At 33.1% G+C, this 14,629-nt stretch overlaps 1 protein-coding gene across 1 annotated transcript in view; it reads left to right on the top strand.

Annotated features, from left to right (window-relative positions):
* LOC135848744 (uncharacterized) overlaps positions 1-8,734 on the top strand; it is a 182,261-nt gene extending 173,527 nt beyond the window's left edge. Inside the window, exon 4 of the mRNA XM_065368723.1 lies at positions 8,579-8,734. The gene's annotated coding sequence lies outside the window, so the exon portion shown is untranslated. The remainder of the gene's footprint in view (positions 1-8,578) is intronic.
* Positions 8,735-14,629: the final 5,895 nt, after the last annotated feature.

The following is a 14,629-nucleotide window of genomic DNA, read 5'->3' as shown; positions in this document are numbered from 1 at the left end:
TTAAAAGAACACCATTTTCATAAAACTTTTTACTAGGGGTGAAACCGGGCCAAGTGGGACGATTTTTATTTGACCAAAAATTGTGACTGCCTGTTTCAACATTGAGACCCCATAAATATTTTGTTGAGTAGCCCCAAACTTTGGCTACAAAATGATTTCAAATTTTCAAATTTGGTCCAAGAACTTGGGCTCCAGAATTTTTTTTGTGGACCAACTTTTTTCATTTCACTTGACCCGATGATATGCTCAAGTGAAACAGACGGGTGGGTCAAGTGGAACGAAGAGTTTCCCATAAGAAAATAATAGAAAATTAACGTATCATTCTGAACTTTTAACATAGAGAGAGAAAATACCAATTTTGCTGATTGATATCATACTCACAATGGATTGTAGAAATTTCAATTTTCGGTTTTAGATTTTTGGGGGCTCAAATGTGTATTTTTAAATTCTAAGATAAAATCAGGCAAAATTTCCCAAAAATTTGTGTTATGAGAAGTAAAAAAAGGGGGGGATTTCTTTTATCATAGATGCTTTTTTTGCCGGGCCTTCCAAAAAAAGCGGTCTTGGTGCAAAATTACTCCCCCTTTGCCCCCTTCCCTCTCGACAACTTTTTGCTTCAATTGAAGCTTCGCTTAAAATCGGTAAACATGTTTGAAAACACTATTTATTACACATGAAGCAGCGTACGGATCATCATATGACACAAACCACTCCCCCCCCACTATTATTCGAAAAAAAATCACTCACTTGCCGATTATCGCTTGTGAGAGTGTTTTTCTAAAAAATAGAACTATCATGTTGTTTTTTTTGAAATTTCAAGAATTCACGATAGCAAACGTTATCAATATCGACTCTTTAGAGATTCGACATAAACATCAATGCAGATAGTGCAGAAGATGCGCACAAAATTACGACGATTCGGATTATCTCCGAGAATTTTGGATCTGTTGATGATGTGAGTCCCGTAGGTCTGTTTCCAATTACCAAGGAACGTAATCTCGTTCTGGATATGAAGGGAGAACCTGATAACTGATTCGATAAAGATGGTAAATTTAGACTTTCGAACGGCTAAACCGTTTAAAGGTCCGGCTCGTATCTAGAATACATCAAACGTTTTATCTCGTTTCCGTTGAGATAATTTTTTATCTTTTCGAGGAATTTTAATAGGTATACAAATACATGGTGAAATGGAATGGAACTAAAAATGATCTTCGTTGTCCTTTTGTTTGTTTGTTTTGACCATTGGTTCATTTCATTTGTGTATTATACCTACTCTTATCTTAAGGTTACATAGAAGAAAAAAAAACAATAGCAAACTGGGTCCAATTTGATAGGTATTGACGATGTCCATCGAATAAAATGAAGGGTCAATTTTATTTTTTTTAAATGTTTTATATTGAAAATATGACCAAAAGAATAATCGCATTTACTGGTGGAGCTTGTACGAAACGAATGTAATAATGAGAATCCTTTTTAGACGAATTTGCTAGGCATGAGACTATTGGGGGCAAGATCCAGTCAAATTTCAAGATAGGAAAATGAATGTAATAATCCAAAGAAGAGCTGCACTCTCTTGAAGTGGACATTATCAGGGTTTGTTTTCTTCTCTTCCTTTCAAATCCCGCAATCATTTGTTGAATTGTAAGTACATATATCTGTATGCAAAATGCTTTGCTTGTAGCTCTTCTGTTCTATTATATTGTCGTTGTCTTCAAATCATATACCCGAAGAACAATCAATCAGTGAATAGGCAGGTACTAGAAAATGGACTTGGTAAATGTCTTTTCTAATGGCATATACAGCCTTCCAGCTGATTATTCATTTTGTTTGAGAATCCCATAGTGCAAATTCGACCATGATACCGATAACCTGCTGCGTTCAATGGCTCTGTCCTTTTCCTCGTACATATGCTGCCGCCGATGGTGGTCGTTGGTCGGTGCATCGGAAACGTTATTAACCTTTCCTTCGAACTATACCAATTAAAAGAATTAAATACTAGCCGGCGAGTATATAAATGGATAAAATATACGCGGCTATTATACATAAAAGCGAGCACATCATATGCGACGAAGGACTAACCAAAGTCAAGTTCCCAATTGCATAAGTTATAATAAGTGTGTAGTTTATACCTAAGCAGAGCCGGCGCTCCGGTAAATAGTCTGGAAAAAGTATACCTTTTTATGGCCGGGACAGCCTTTGTGATTATTTTTATTTTGCTTTCAAATTAACAAACACACATTAAGACGTGTAAGTGTATAACGTTAATAACGCGTGCCCGAAAAAAGATGCCAGAGATAGAGGAAGGCTGGAGGAAGTAGCAGGGTGCCAAAGACCCGAATTTGCCTGCGCTCTGGGTATATTTTAGTTATTGGTGTATGGAAAAAAAAAATACTTACGAGTAAAAATCGTAAACGCGTCAACCGAGCCGGATATTTAAAATTGACGGTTTCCTGTTTTCTATACTATAAGCAGTCCACTTAACGAATACCAAATCACAATTGTGGTGTCTGGAATAATCAATTGATATTCATCAAACGTCGGGTAATTTAAACCTGTGCGTCGTCGCCTCTGCTTCGGCTCTCCCTCTGGTGCCTATGCTGTTTCTCTATCTATCTCTCTGTGTAGTCACCCTGTTTATACATAAATACCTAATTAATGTATTAGTGTAATCGTTCGGATAATGGGTTTTCTGCGACCGGAACACATACTCATATACAGTGTATATATTATGTATAAGTTGGTATTAGATAACGATGGTAACGTGTGTAGCTTGTTGTTGGGTATTTTATTTATACGTTTATTATGATGCCTGTGGAACATGTGTGGTTCGAAAAAAAAAATGAGAATAGCATTTTCCATGCAAAATTTGGGTGATTTTGTAAATTTTTGACCCTATGAGGAAATACTTTTTCAAAATCGGAATTTAATTGTTTTTGCTTGAATGGATCTTCAAGGAGTTGCCTATAATTTTAGAAAGAAAATGAAAACAGTCGAGTTCTGATCACATGAAGTTGCGAATGTGAAATCAATAAAATGAAGACATTTTTTCGAAATTTTATTTTCTACAAATCGAGTCTTAAAACGAGATTTCAACTTCCACAGAAGGTGTAAAAATACCCGTCGTTGGCAAAATTTAAAAAACAATTTGAAGTGACATGAAAATATATCGATTGTTATGATGAATTTGAAGGCGTTGAGTGTCCATATTGGCTTACCCCTCCCAACTGGAAACCCAGGTCAAAATATCCCTAATTAAAACTGGAAATGCTTTGTGATGGGTCGTTTTTTGGGTTTTCGAAGAATCGAATAATCAGTAATCACCTATTTTTTGAATATAATTCCTAAATGCCTCTCTAGCCAACCAGTTTCGAAAATATGGTGTAACAAGTTAATTTTCACGTTACTCGAAGGAACTGAGATCAAAAATATTCATCCTTTTTTTCGAGTCAAAATCAAAAATTCCCTGCGAAAAACTCTCGCTTTTACTTATGTCAAGATGGCAAAAAAATCCTGTTTTTTGGAAACATTTCTGTAAGATCGCAAAAAATAAGATATTCTGTTTTTTTTGGAAACATTTTTTTTTAATTGCGAAAAATAGGGTGTTTTTTTTACCAAAATCGTGTATCTACTTCTTCGTGAAAAATGCAAACCTTTTTTGCCAAAATTTCAAAAAAAAGAGTGTCGCATTTTTTCGCCGAAGTTGTAAAAAAGTTAGTTTTTTGCCAAAATGGCGAACAAGTTATTTTTTTGATTGCAAAAAAATTTTCTTCTTACCAAATATTGTGAAAGAATAAAAAGAGACCACATTTCCTGCCAAAATTGCAAAGAATTTTTTTCGAACAAAATCACAAAAAAAAATTTTTACCAAAATTTTATATTTATTGTCTGAATTTTGTGATGAAGTTTTGGTTCGTAACAAAACTGCAAGAAGATAATTTTTTGAAAATTGCAAAAAAAAAGGCCCATTTTTACCAAAGTTGTAATAAGGAGACACTGTTTTTTGGAATTAAAATTAACCCTTAAAGACCCAGGCTAATCCTGAGATGTTGGGTGAAAATGCTTTCAATTTCCTGAATTAGATCATCACAAGCATCACTTTAACCCACAGTTTGCCCCCCAGCCCCTTAAAGCCGTCTCGTAAAAGCCGTACCGATTTATTTAATTTTCCTTGAAAACCGAGAAAGCAAAAACCCCAATGAGGTCAATCAACGAACTGAATGATATAGTATCATTAGGTGTACTGAATGAGTGAAAGCATATCCCCAAAGAACACCCCACCCCTTTTTGGGGGTCAAATTTTCAAAAAAGTTGGGATAAAAAAATTGGACCCATGCTCCATTTTTGGATAAACATATTGATGGTAGACCCTTCACAAAATGAAATCATGAAAGGTGTGAAAATGGTGGACCAGAGCGATTTTTTGAAAATTTGATTCGCTTGTCTCGATAAAAACCCGAAAAAACAGAGCATGAATACGCAAAGTACATAATATGGGAAATATTATCAAGTAGGCTTGAAATGACAGAAACAAGAATTGAAAGGAACACAGATGCTTTTAACAGCACATAAGTTCAGATAATCTACAATCCACCCATCAAATCTGTTCATCACTCCGTGGATATTCTTTCTCGATATTTGTCAACAAATAATTACATCCCGCAAAAGGTTAGTGGTACGATTGTTTTTCTGCAGAAGTATCGAAATAGGCTTATCTACCACTTTGAAAAGCTTTACACTGTCAAATTGCAGCTGTTTCTGGCATTTCATAATGTTGAAGCATTCATGAAGAAGTCACTATCCCTCCCCGATCATTGATAGTGTAGTTCAACATCATGAAATATTATGATTGGAAACAACAAATTCTGCTCAAGCAATTTTCAATATGTACAACTTCACTATCAATGATCGGGGGGGGGGGGATAGTGACTTCTTCATGAATGCTTCAACATTATGAAATGCCAGAAACAGCTGCAATTTGACAGTGTAAAGCTTTTCAAAGTGGTAGATAAGCCTATTTCGATACTTCTGCAGAAAAACAATCGTACCACTAACCTTTTGCGGGATGTAATTATTTGTTGACAAATATCGAGAAAGAATATCAACTTCAGCAGGAATTTCTCAAAACATTCAAAAGTTCAGAGTTGTGGTTGAACAACAGTTGAAAGCTTTTTACTGAATCTCAAATCCCCTGAATCCTGTAGTCATAAGCTAGACACAATCTCATGATTATAAACGACGACTTCTGCTCGTGCAATTTTCATGATGTAGAACTACATTATCTATGATCGAGGAGGGATAGTGACTTCTTCATGAATGCTTGAACATTATGAAATGCCAGGGAGTGCTGCAATTTGACTGTGTAAAGCTTTTCAAAGTGGTAGATAAACCTATTTCGATATTTCTGCAGAAAAACAATCGTACTGCCTACCTTTGTAGGATGTAACTATTTGGTGACAAATATCGAGAAAGAATATCCACGGAGTGATGAACAGATTTGATGGGTGGATTGTAGATTATCTGAACTTATGTGCTGTTAAAAGCATCTGTGTTCCTTTCAATTCTTGTTTCTGTCATTTCAAGCCTACTTGATAATACATTTCCCATATTATGTACTTTGCGTATTCATGCTCTGTTTTTTCGGGTTTTTATCGAGACAAGCGAATCAAATTTTCAAAAAATCGCTCTGGTCCACCATTTTCACACCTTTCATGATTTCATTTTGTGAAGGGTCTACCATCAATATGTTTATCCAAAAATGGAGCATGGGTCCAATTTTTTTATCCCAACTTTTTTGAAAATTTGACCCCCAAAAAGGGGTGGGGTGTTCTTTGGGGATATGCTTTCACTCATTCAGTACACCTAATGATACTATATCATTCAGTTCCATGATTGACCTCATTGGGGTTTTTGCTTTCTCGGTTTTCAAGGAAAATTAAATAAATCGGTACGGCTTTTACGAGACGGCTTTAAGGGGCTGGGGGGCAAACTGTGGGTTAAAGTGATGCTTGTGATGATCTAATTCAGGAAATTGAAAGCATTTTCACCCAACATCTCAGGACTAGCCTGGGTCTTTAAGGGTTAACAAAAGCTTTATATTTTCTGCCAAAATTGCAAATTTTTTCAAAATTACAAAATACTTAGTTTTGTTTTTATTTTATACCAAAACTGTGGAATGTTTTGTTTTTTCCAAACATGCAAAAAAGTTTGCTTTATTTGCCAAAATTGATTAAAAATATGGTTTCTTGTTAAATAAAAATGCAAACATGTCTTTTTTTGGTCAAAGTTTCATTTTTTGCTTAAATCGTAAAATAAATTTATGTTTTTACAAAATTGCAAAAATACGTAAGTCATTTTTTTAAAAATCGAAATGAAACCTGATTTTTTGACAAAATTAAAAAATTTTGTAATTTGCCAAAATTATTTTTTAAAAGTCCAATTTTTATGGCAAAGTTGTAAAAAAGTCTTTTTTTTTGCTAACATTCGCAAAAAAGCTTGCTTCTAATTGTTAGTCAAAATTGTTTGAATACCTACTTTTCTGCAAAAGAATGCAAAAACTTATGTTTTTTTTTGCTAAAATTGCCAAAAAAAAGTGTAATTTTTTAAGGACATTGCAAAAAAATCTTTTTTTGTTAAAATTGAAAAAAATGCCCTGTTTTTATTAAAATGTTGAAAAAAGGTCCTGTGTTTTGCTAAAATAGATTTCAAAAAATTTTCAAGAACTTTTTTACAAAATTGCAAATTTTTTTTTTTTGCAAGAAATGAAAACTTTACTTTTTTTGCCAAACTTGTAGCAAAAAAGTTCTGTTGTTGTAAAAATCGTGAAAAGTTTTGGTTTTTTCCCAAAATTTTTAAAAAGCATAATATGCTTTTTCTATTTTTTTAAAACAAAATTTTAAATTTTCCATTTATTCTCATTTTTTCTCTTTTTCTTCTTTTTCTTCTTCTTCTTCTTCTGGTAGTTTGAATTATTTCCATGCTGACCGGTATTTGTTGAGAATAAAATAAAGTGAAATTGACTCCAGTAGATCTTGATCCCACTCTCCTTTTTTCAAATTATTGATTCAAAAAAATTTCTAAAGGACCTACCGTACGTTTTGCAGAAATTGTAAAAAAATATTTTGGAAAAAATTGCCAGAAAGTCCTGCTAGATTTCATTTTCATGTTGGTCAAAATTTTCAATTTTCATTTCATTTTTCGTTTCAAACTTTTTTTTAAAAAAATTTTCTAGTTCTGTTTAAAAATTGAAAACGAATCATGTTTTTTGTGAGGATTTTCATGAATACCTATTTAATTTTAATTTTAATTTTTTTGTAATGAAAATTGACGTTTTTTTTGCCAATTTTTGATAATTTTTCCTTACTTTTTTTGTTGTTTTCAATCATTTCATGTTTATTTCGATATTTTTCAGTGGTTAGGTAATTCGTTTGGTATTGCAGGCATACATATTTTCAATAGTCTTAAATCTTTTTCAACAATTATTATTGAGCAAATTGAGCAACCGAAAGTGTTTCCTTGAAATTCTCTTAAAATCATCCCAAAAATGAACTTGAAATTTTGAAAGTCGTTTAAAAATTAGGTACCTACCTATCTGTAGTAGAATTATCCAAAAAAAATGTCTTCGTCATACTAAATGAAAATTATTCGATTTAAGTCGTACCTATATTTTATAAACCTTGTAAAATCTGGTACATTTTTTTTTTTTTTTTTTTTAACGGTTGGTTATAATAATTTTGGTTCTTTTTTTCCATGTTGGCATCACCCCACCATATACCACGCCACGTGGCGCACATTTTTTTTTACTCAAACTCAAACCTACTTACCTATAGACATTATAGGTGCTGAACTACCTATACTACCTGAAGTGAAATTAATGGCCACATTAACGTTTATTCATTAACTCTGAACCGACGAACGTTAATCCTTCGTAATAAGTTCTACGAAAACAAACAAAAGAGAATACGAGGAATGAACGAAAGCGACGTGATATTTGAACAAAAAAATGAAGGAAAAAAATTACACATAATGACGCGTGTGTCATTTACCTACCACAATAAGCCAGGTGTCTGCGTCTACGTAGAAAGGTGTTGTACTGAAATGTATTAGGAATTCTGCGAATAACTTTCAGCTTTCGTACGCGGTACCTAACCTACCTACATACGAGTACAATAAGCATAGCTACAGGGTACATTTTGAATTATGCTACTTATTGGTAGTCGAAGTTAAAAGTTCTACGTGTTGTGCGTATGAAAGCTTCCAATCAAGGTGATTCATACCTATACGTCTTGTGTCGTTGAATTTCGCGCAAATACGTAAAAGACAAAATGTGAAAAAATTGTGACAGTTGAGATGACATGACGATGACAAGAAAATTTTTCCGAGTGAAAAAACACTCGCTGTGAAAACTGAATAATCTTCCAGCAAGTTTGAAAAATTATTCACGAAGGTAGATATCCCTGGATTCACCTTTTTGGTTGAAGTGAAGGAGTAACGATATATTTGCATGTTTACCAAAATGCGAACGAGGAAAAATCACTTCATTTATGAAATTAATGTATGTACTTACGTATTATGATTTCAGGAGCTAATATGGAGAATATTCGACGACGATTGTATCGTACACCTTAAAGGAACGTACACACGATCCAATATATTTGACAAACTCGATTTGTCAAATCAAATTGAATTTAATCAAACATATTTGGTTGTGTGGACGCTCTGATGATGTCTTTCTCGAATTTTCAACGTTTTGTTGATCGGAGACACCATAGACACCAACTCTGAAAATAATTCTGAAAATATAAATAATTTCTATTTTCAGAATGAAAATTTGAAAAAAAAAAAAACTTAGATTATCAGAGCGTTTACATGATCTAATATATTTGACTTTCCATGCAACCAAATATATTTTGATTTTTATGAATTTGACCAATCTGGTTTGTCAAATATATTGGAACGTGTGTAACTGTGTACCAGGCTTTACGAGTTCGAGCAGAAGAAATGATTTTCAAATGGGTAAGTTATCAATTTCTTTCAAAGTATTGTTAATCTGAGGTTTCAAAATGGAAATTTCGTGAATTTTTCCGACGATGGAAGACTCCTTTCGAGGCAAGATGCAAAATCATGTTCTTATTAGGAGCTTATCGAAGTTGATTTTGCTCAGTATGTGAATGGAGTATTTTTCCTATGCCTCCCCCTTCCTTTCAGGCTTCCTGGATAGTATATCTAGTTGATCAGTGAATCTGGTGATCTCGTCTTTGGGTCGTTATACGTCAATTAAATCAAGAAGTGGTAGGGGGCGGCGATTTTTTTGAAATTTTTCCTGTAGAAAGACCTTCCGAAGGGACGACCAATGGCGCAAATCGCAGCTCTCTAGCACTTTTTTAAAGACTGCCAGGGGGTGTCAAAGTTTTCAGTGAACTTGAAATACTTATCATCCATTTCAGCAGTAGATTACTCGATAACCGCGATACCCACCAAAATGGAACTTTTTCTAATAGTTAGGGGTTTTGAAAGGCTTTTTGATGATATCATAAAAATCAGTGTTGACACTTTTTTTCGTACAAAAAATTAGCTCAAAAAGTTACAAAACGTAGTTTTTATATCGTTCCGACTCTCAAAAATTCTGAAAAAAATATATGGACAACTTTTTATGCTAAACAACATATTAAAAAATTGGGATGACATTATTTCGTAAAATCGATTTAAAAAATTGAAAGTTTGCGAAAAAAATGCGATTTTTTGATTTAAAACATGAAAAAAAGTTTTGATTGGTGAAGTATGACACATTTGACTCAGGTCATTCCACCTCAACTCAACCAACGTTTTTGAGTCATGTCCTTCGATTTCGCTCAATCTAGGTATCTACGCACCCATTAATTAAGAAACCTGCAATCAGTTTGGTCCCAGCCCTTTCAGGGGGGCGAGTAGGGGGGGGCTTCCATTATTTTCACATTGTCTCGAGGTACTCAACTTCAGCAACGCATTTCTCCAAAACTATGATACTTTGACCAGAACTGATTTCACAGTTTGAAAGGGCATTGCATTTTGAACTTTTTAAAAGCATTTTGAAATTTTCAAAAGTTGAAAGTTGAACTTTCAAATTACAAAATGGCACTGGAAGTGGGAGCTACCATTTAAAATTTTGAAAAAATTTCCGTAGATGTACCTTTTGATGCTTTGTCGAAATATGTATTTAAGTTTCGAGATGGGATCTCTTAATGGAGGGAGAGCCCCCCACCCCCAATTTTGGGTGAAATTTTTGAAAGAAAATCTGGGGCATGTGATAATATATCGAATTGTATGTTTTTGGTGACGCTGAACACGAATATGACGTCTGATTTTTGATTGGGTCTCATCCACGCCCCCCAGCACCTCCCCAAGGGGGGGGTAAAAGTTGAAAAAAGTGTTTTATTGTTCGCGCGACGCATGGAATATCATGTTTTTGGTGACGCTGAACACGAATATGACGTCAGATTTTTGATTGAACCCCACCCACGGCTCCCGGAACCTCCCCAAAGGGGGTAAAAGTTGAAAAAATTCTTTCACTCGATGATATAAAATAAACTCATCACAAAAAATCAAAATTCGAAAAAATTCAATTTTCAATTCCAACCATCAAAAAAAGTTTGAATTTATTCAGTTGTCTTATTTTGACCTCTTTCTGACGTATTTCGTAAAAAAGTTGATAAAAATTACACTCATAGCAAAAAAATTAATACCTATTCGTTTATTTTTTGAATATTTTCGAATTTTGATTTTTTTGTGATGAGTTTATTTCATCGAGTGAAAGGGTTTTTTTAATCTTTTTCAACAGATACGTAAAAATAGGGATCAAATGAGTCAACTTCACCTATCAACACTTTTTTCCATGTTTGAAATCAAAAAATCGCATTTTTTCGCAAAATTCAAATTTTTTTAAATCAACTTTGCAACATGTTACCGTCTTAATTTTTTAATATGTTGTTCAGCATGAAAATGTGTCCATATTATATTTTTTTCAGAATTTTTGAGATTCAGAACGATGCGAAAACTACGTTTTGAAACTTTTTGAACTAATTTTTTGTACGAAAAAAAGTGGCAACACTGATTTTTATGATATCACCAAAAGGTCTTTCAAAACCCCTAACTATGAGAAAAAGTTCCATTTTGATGGGTATCGCGGTTACTGAGTAATTCACTGCTGAAATGGATGATATTTTAGGATCACTGAAAACTTTGACACCCCCTGGCTGTCTTTAAAAATGAGTTAGAGGGCTACGATTTGCGCCATTGGTAATCCCTTCAAAAGGTCTTTCCACAGGAAAAATTTCAAAAAATTGCCATTCCCCCCCCCCCTCTATCACTCTTTGGTCGAATTGACGTGGAATGACTCCTTTGAAATGTAACGAAGCATGATCCATATCGAGTTTGCTCGCTGGGATTTCTCAGTTGGAAGAGGAGGAGGGAGAGGGTGATTTTCAAAAAATCGAATAATTTATTCAAAATTTATCGAAGTATCGTTGGAGGACAATATTTTGTAATCTAAGTAAAAAAAAAATCAAAACGAATAAAATGTAAGCATTTCCCTCTGAAAAACGTCAAATTATGGTTGATTGAACATAAAAGGAAATGATCTAAAGGAAAGTTCGGTTTTACCCATGATTTATTATCGCGAATGAGTAACAACAACCATCCTGGTCCATCGTATCATAACTTCCTCGTAGAAGGATACAGGATAAGAGTACATTAGATTGCATTCGTGTATGGAAATTTTACGCCGCGGGAATTGATTTTCAAAAGTAGGTATATAGGAGTAGGCAGATATACTGTTATCAGAGTGTTCGAATTTGATAACTTAATCGACTTTCTAAAAATATGTTCATCGGATTACGAAATTAATCACATCAAACGACGCATTGCGAATTGATAACGATTCCGATTCGTAACAGTGTTCTCTTTCCCTCTCTCACACATTACAATTTTCTGGAAATGATCGAATCAAGCGAAGTGTACATACCTAGAAGTGTACATCGAGTACCCATATACACTGGTACAAAAGAGACGATTATACTCGTATATGTAGGAGGGCATGGGCAAAGCTATGGTTGAGTAGTGAGTACCATAATTTTGCATACACGTTGAAATTACGAGTAAATGATGCCTACCGAGTATCCATCCATGTACCTATATTATAGCGTCAAAATAATATACTACGAGTATACGAACGTGAACTTTGAACGTATTGGAGCAGAACACGAAGCATATAATATCTTCATCATTTTTGAAAGATAATACTCGTACCTACTACAGATACAGAAGTATACCTACAAAACACGATTAACATAAATTTAGGTACGTGCATCGCCCAGTAGCCAAATACCTACTCGTAATTTAAATAATTAAAAAAAAAGAGAGAGAAGGAAAGAAAGAAAGAGCATCGTTAAGACGTATTACGAATGTAATACGTATTTTCACGCGATTGTTATCTGGTCGTCTTGATAGTGCAACAACACGAGTATTTTTTGTAAAATCATCATTTTGGAAAATTATCTACCTACCTATATGCGTTGGTACGGAGTTAATACAGAAGCTCTCGCTCTTTGGGTACGTGTATAAATTTGACTAATTACGTCGTTCGACGAAGATACGGTGGGCTGAACTAAACTATGTATAAGTAGCGAGTTGTACTATGAAGAGATGTGAATAAAGATTTTTCAATTTGCCACTATGTATAATAATGACGTGAGATCTGTTCAAGAGATTGTATGTAGTACTTAATACAGATGACTTGATTTGTCGCTGAATGCTAATAATTACCTACCCAGAAAACAGAAGAAGGGACGAGAGCGTGTAATTGATCATTTATTGAGCAGCGGAGAGTCATATGAAAGTTTTCTAATCGAACGGGACCGATTTTGATGTTAAAAAAGGAATCACATAGACTCTAGAAATTGATTTTTAAAAAAAATGGAAATTATATAAAATGAAATGAAAATTGTTAAAAATGTTGAAACAATTATTATAATGAGTTGAAACTGTGAAAGTAACATAAAAATTGATAAAAACTATCGAAATGATGTAAAATATTACAAAAATTACTGTAGAAACATCATAAATTTGTTGAGTAGGTATAAAGTTTTTGTAAAAATTGTTTAAAATAACGTCAAAATAAACCTGTTTTTGGTGCTTTTATCCTGCTCTTTTGCCAAAATTGTTTTGTCAAAAAGTTGTACTTTTTAATTTTAACCATAAGTAATTGTCAAAAAAATCCTGCTTTTTTCAAAATTGTGAGAAAAGTACTACCTTTTTTAGAAGTTGCAAAGTAGTAAGTCCTTTTCCAAAACTGAAAAAAAGTTTCATTTTTTTGGCAAAAGTTTCAAGATAAAGTCTCGTGTTTTTCTCTAAAAATTATAAAAAATATTACTTTTTTCCAATCTTGCAAAAGTCCTCGCTTTTGAAAAAAATTTTTTTTCGAAATTCTGATAGAAGTTTTAAGTTTTTTGGTACCTATTGCAGAAACAAAAAACCTTGCTGTTTTTCAAATCTGCTAAAAATTCTGTTTTTTTCCAAAATTTGCAGGTGCCTTTTTCTCAAAATTACTAAAAAAAAACCTGTTATTCTTATAAAATAAATTTCAAAAAATTCAATTTTTTTTCATTTGAAAAAAAATTGCAAAGATCAAATTTTGGACAGAGTAAATTGTGAATAATGCTCCATTGCTTTTTCTTTCCCAAAATTACAAAACAACCGTCTTATTGCCAAAAATTACAAAAAATCTCAAAAATGTCAATTTTTTTCCGTATTGCGGGTTTTAAATATTTTTTTTTTAAAAAAAGTCCAAATTTTGGAAAAATTATAAAAAAGGCTGAATTTTTTGCAAAAATTATCAAAAAATCGTGATTTTTTTAGCAGAAATTTCCCAAAAATCCTTTCCAATATTGGAGAAAAATCCTGCCTTTTTATACGAAATTGCTCAAAATCTTGGCTTTCTCTCTCAAAAGTGCAAAAGTTCCTGCTTTTTTTTCAAAATTGCAAAAAATGTTCCTTTTTTATTTTTTTCAAAACAGCGAAGAGTCTTGGCTTTTCTCCAAAAGTTGAAAAAAAAATTCAGTTTCTTCACAAAAATTTCAAAAACGTTATTTTTCATTCCAACATCTCTAAAAAGTCACGTTTTTTCTAAAAATTGAGAAAAAAAGTCTCGTATCTTTTTTTTGACCAAATTTCGAAGTTGTCCATTTATTTTTTATTTCTTTCAAAATTTTGATTTTTTTTGCTTTCCTTGAAAATGAGAACATTTTTGTCTCGAATAAATTTTCGACCCAGACCCCGCCCCCCCCAAATGTAACATTGAAAAAAGTCCAATCTCTGTCCTGCTTTTGCATGTTATTGTGCTGTTTGTGAGACACCTCTTGATTAAATAATACTGCAAAAATTGATCAGAATGAAACAGTGGAAAAGTTGCTTAAAAAAACAGAAAAATCATGTACCGAAAATTATTATGTAAATTTGTGTAATTTCGGTCATTTTTGAAGAGTTTAAAATCCTATAGGAATTTACTCTATTTTTCAATTTTTTTTTTTTTAGCCTATCGTGATGAATGCCCTTTCTGCTGCTGCAGCAGCAGCAAAAAATGAACGAAATCGATAGCCAA

The sequence above is a fragment of the Planococcus citri genome, chromosome 5 (genome assembly GCF_950023065.1).
Source record: "Planococcus citri chromosome 5, ihPlaCitr1.1, whole genome shotgun sequence".
In the NCBI taxonomy this organism is placed as follows: domain Eukaryota; kingdom Metazoa; phylum Arthropoda; class Insecta; order Hemiptera; family Pseudococcidae; genus Planococcus; species Planococcus citri.
Note: the sequence above shows the minus strand (reverse complement) of the source record. Positions and strands in the feature narration are given on the sequence as shown.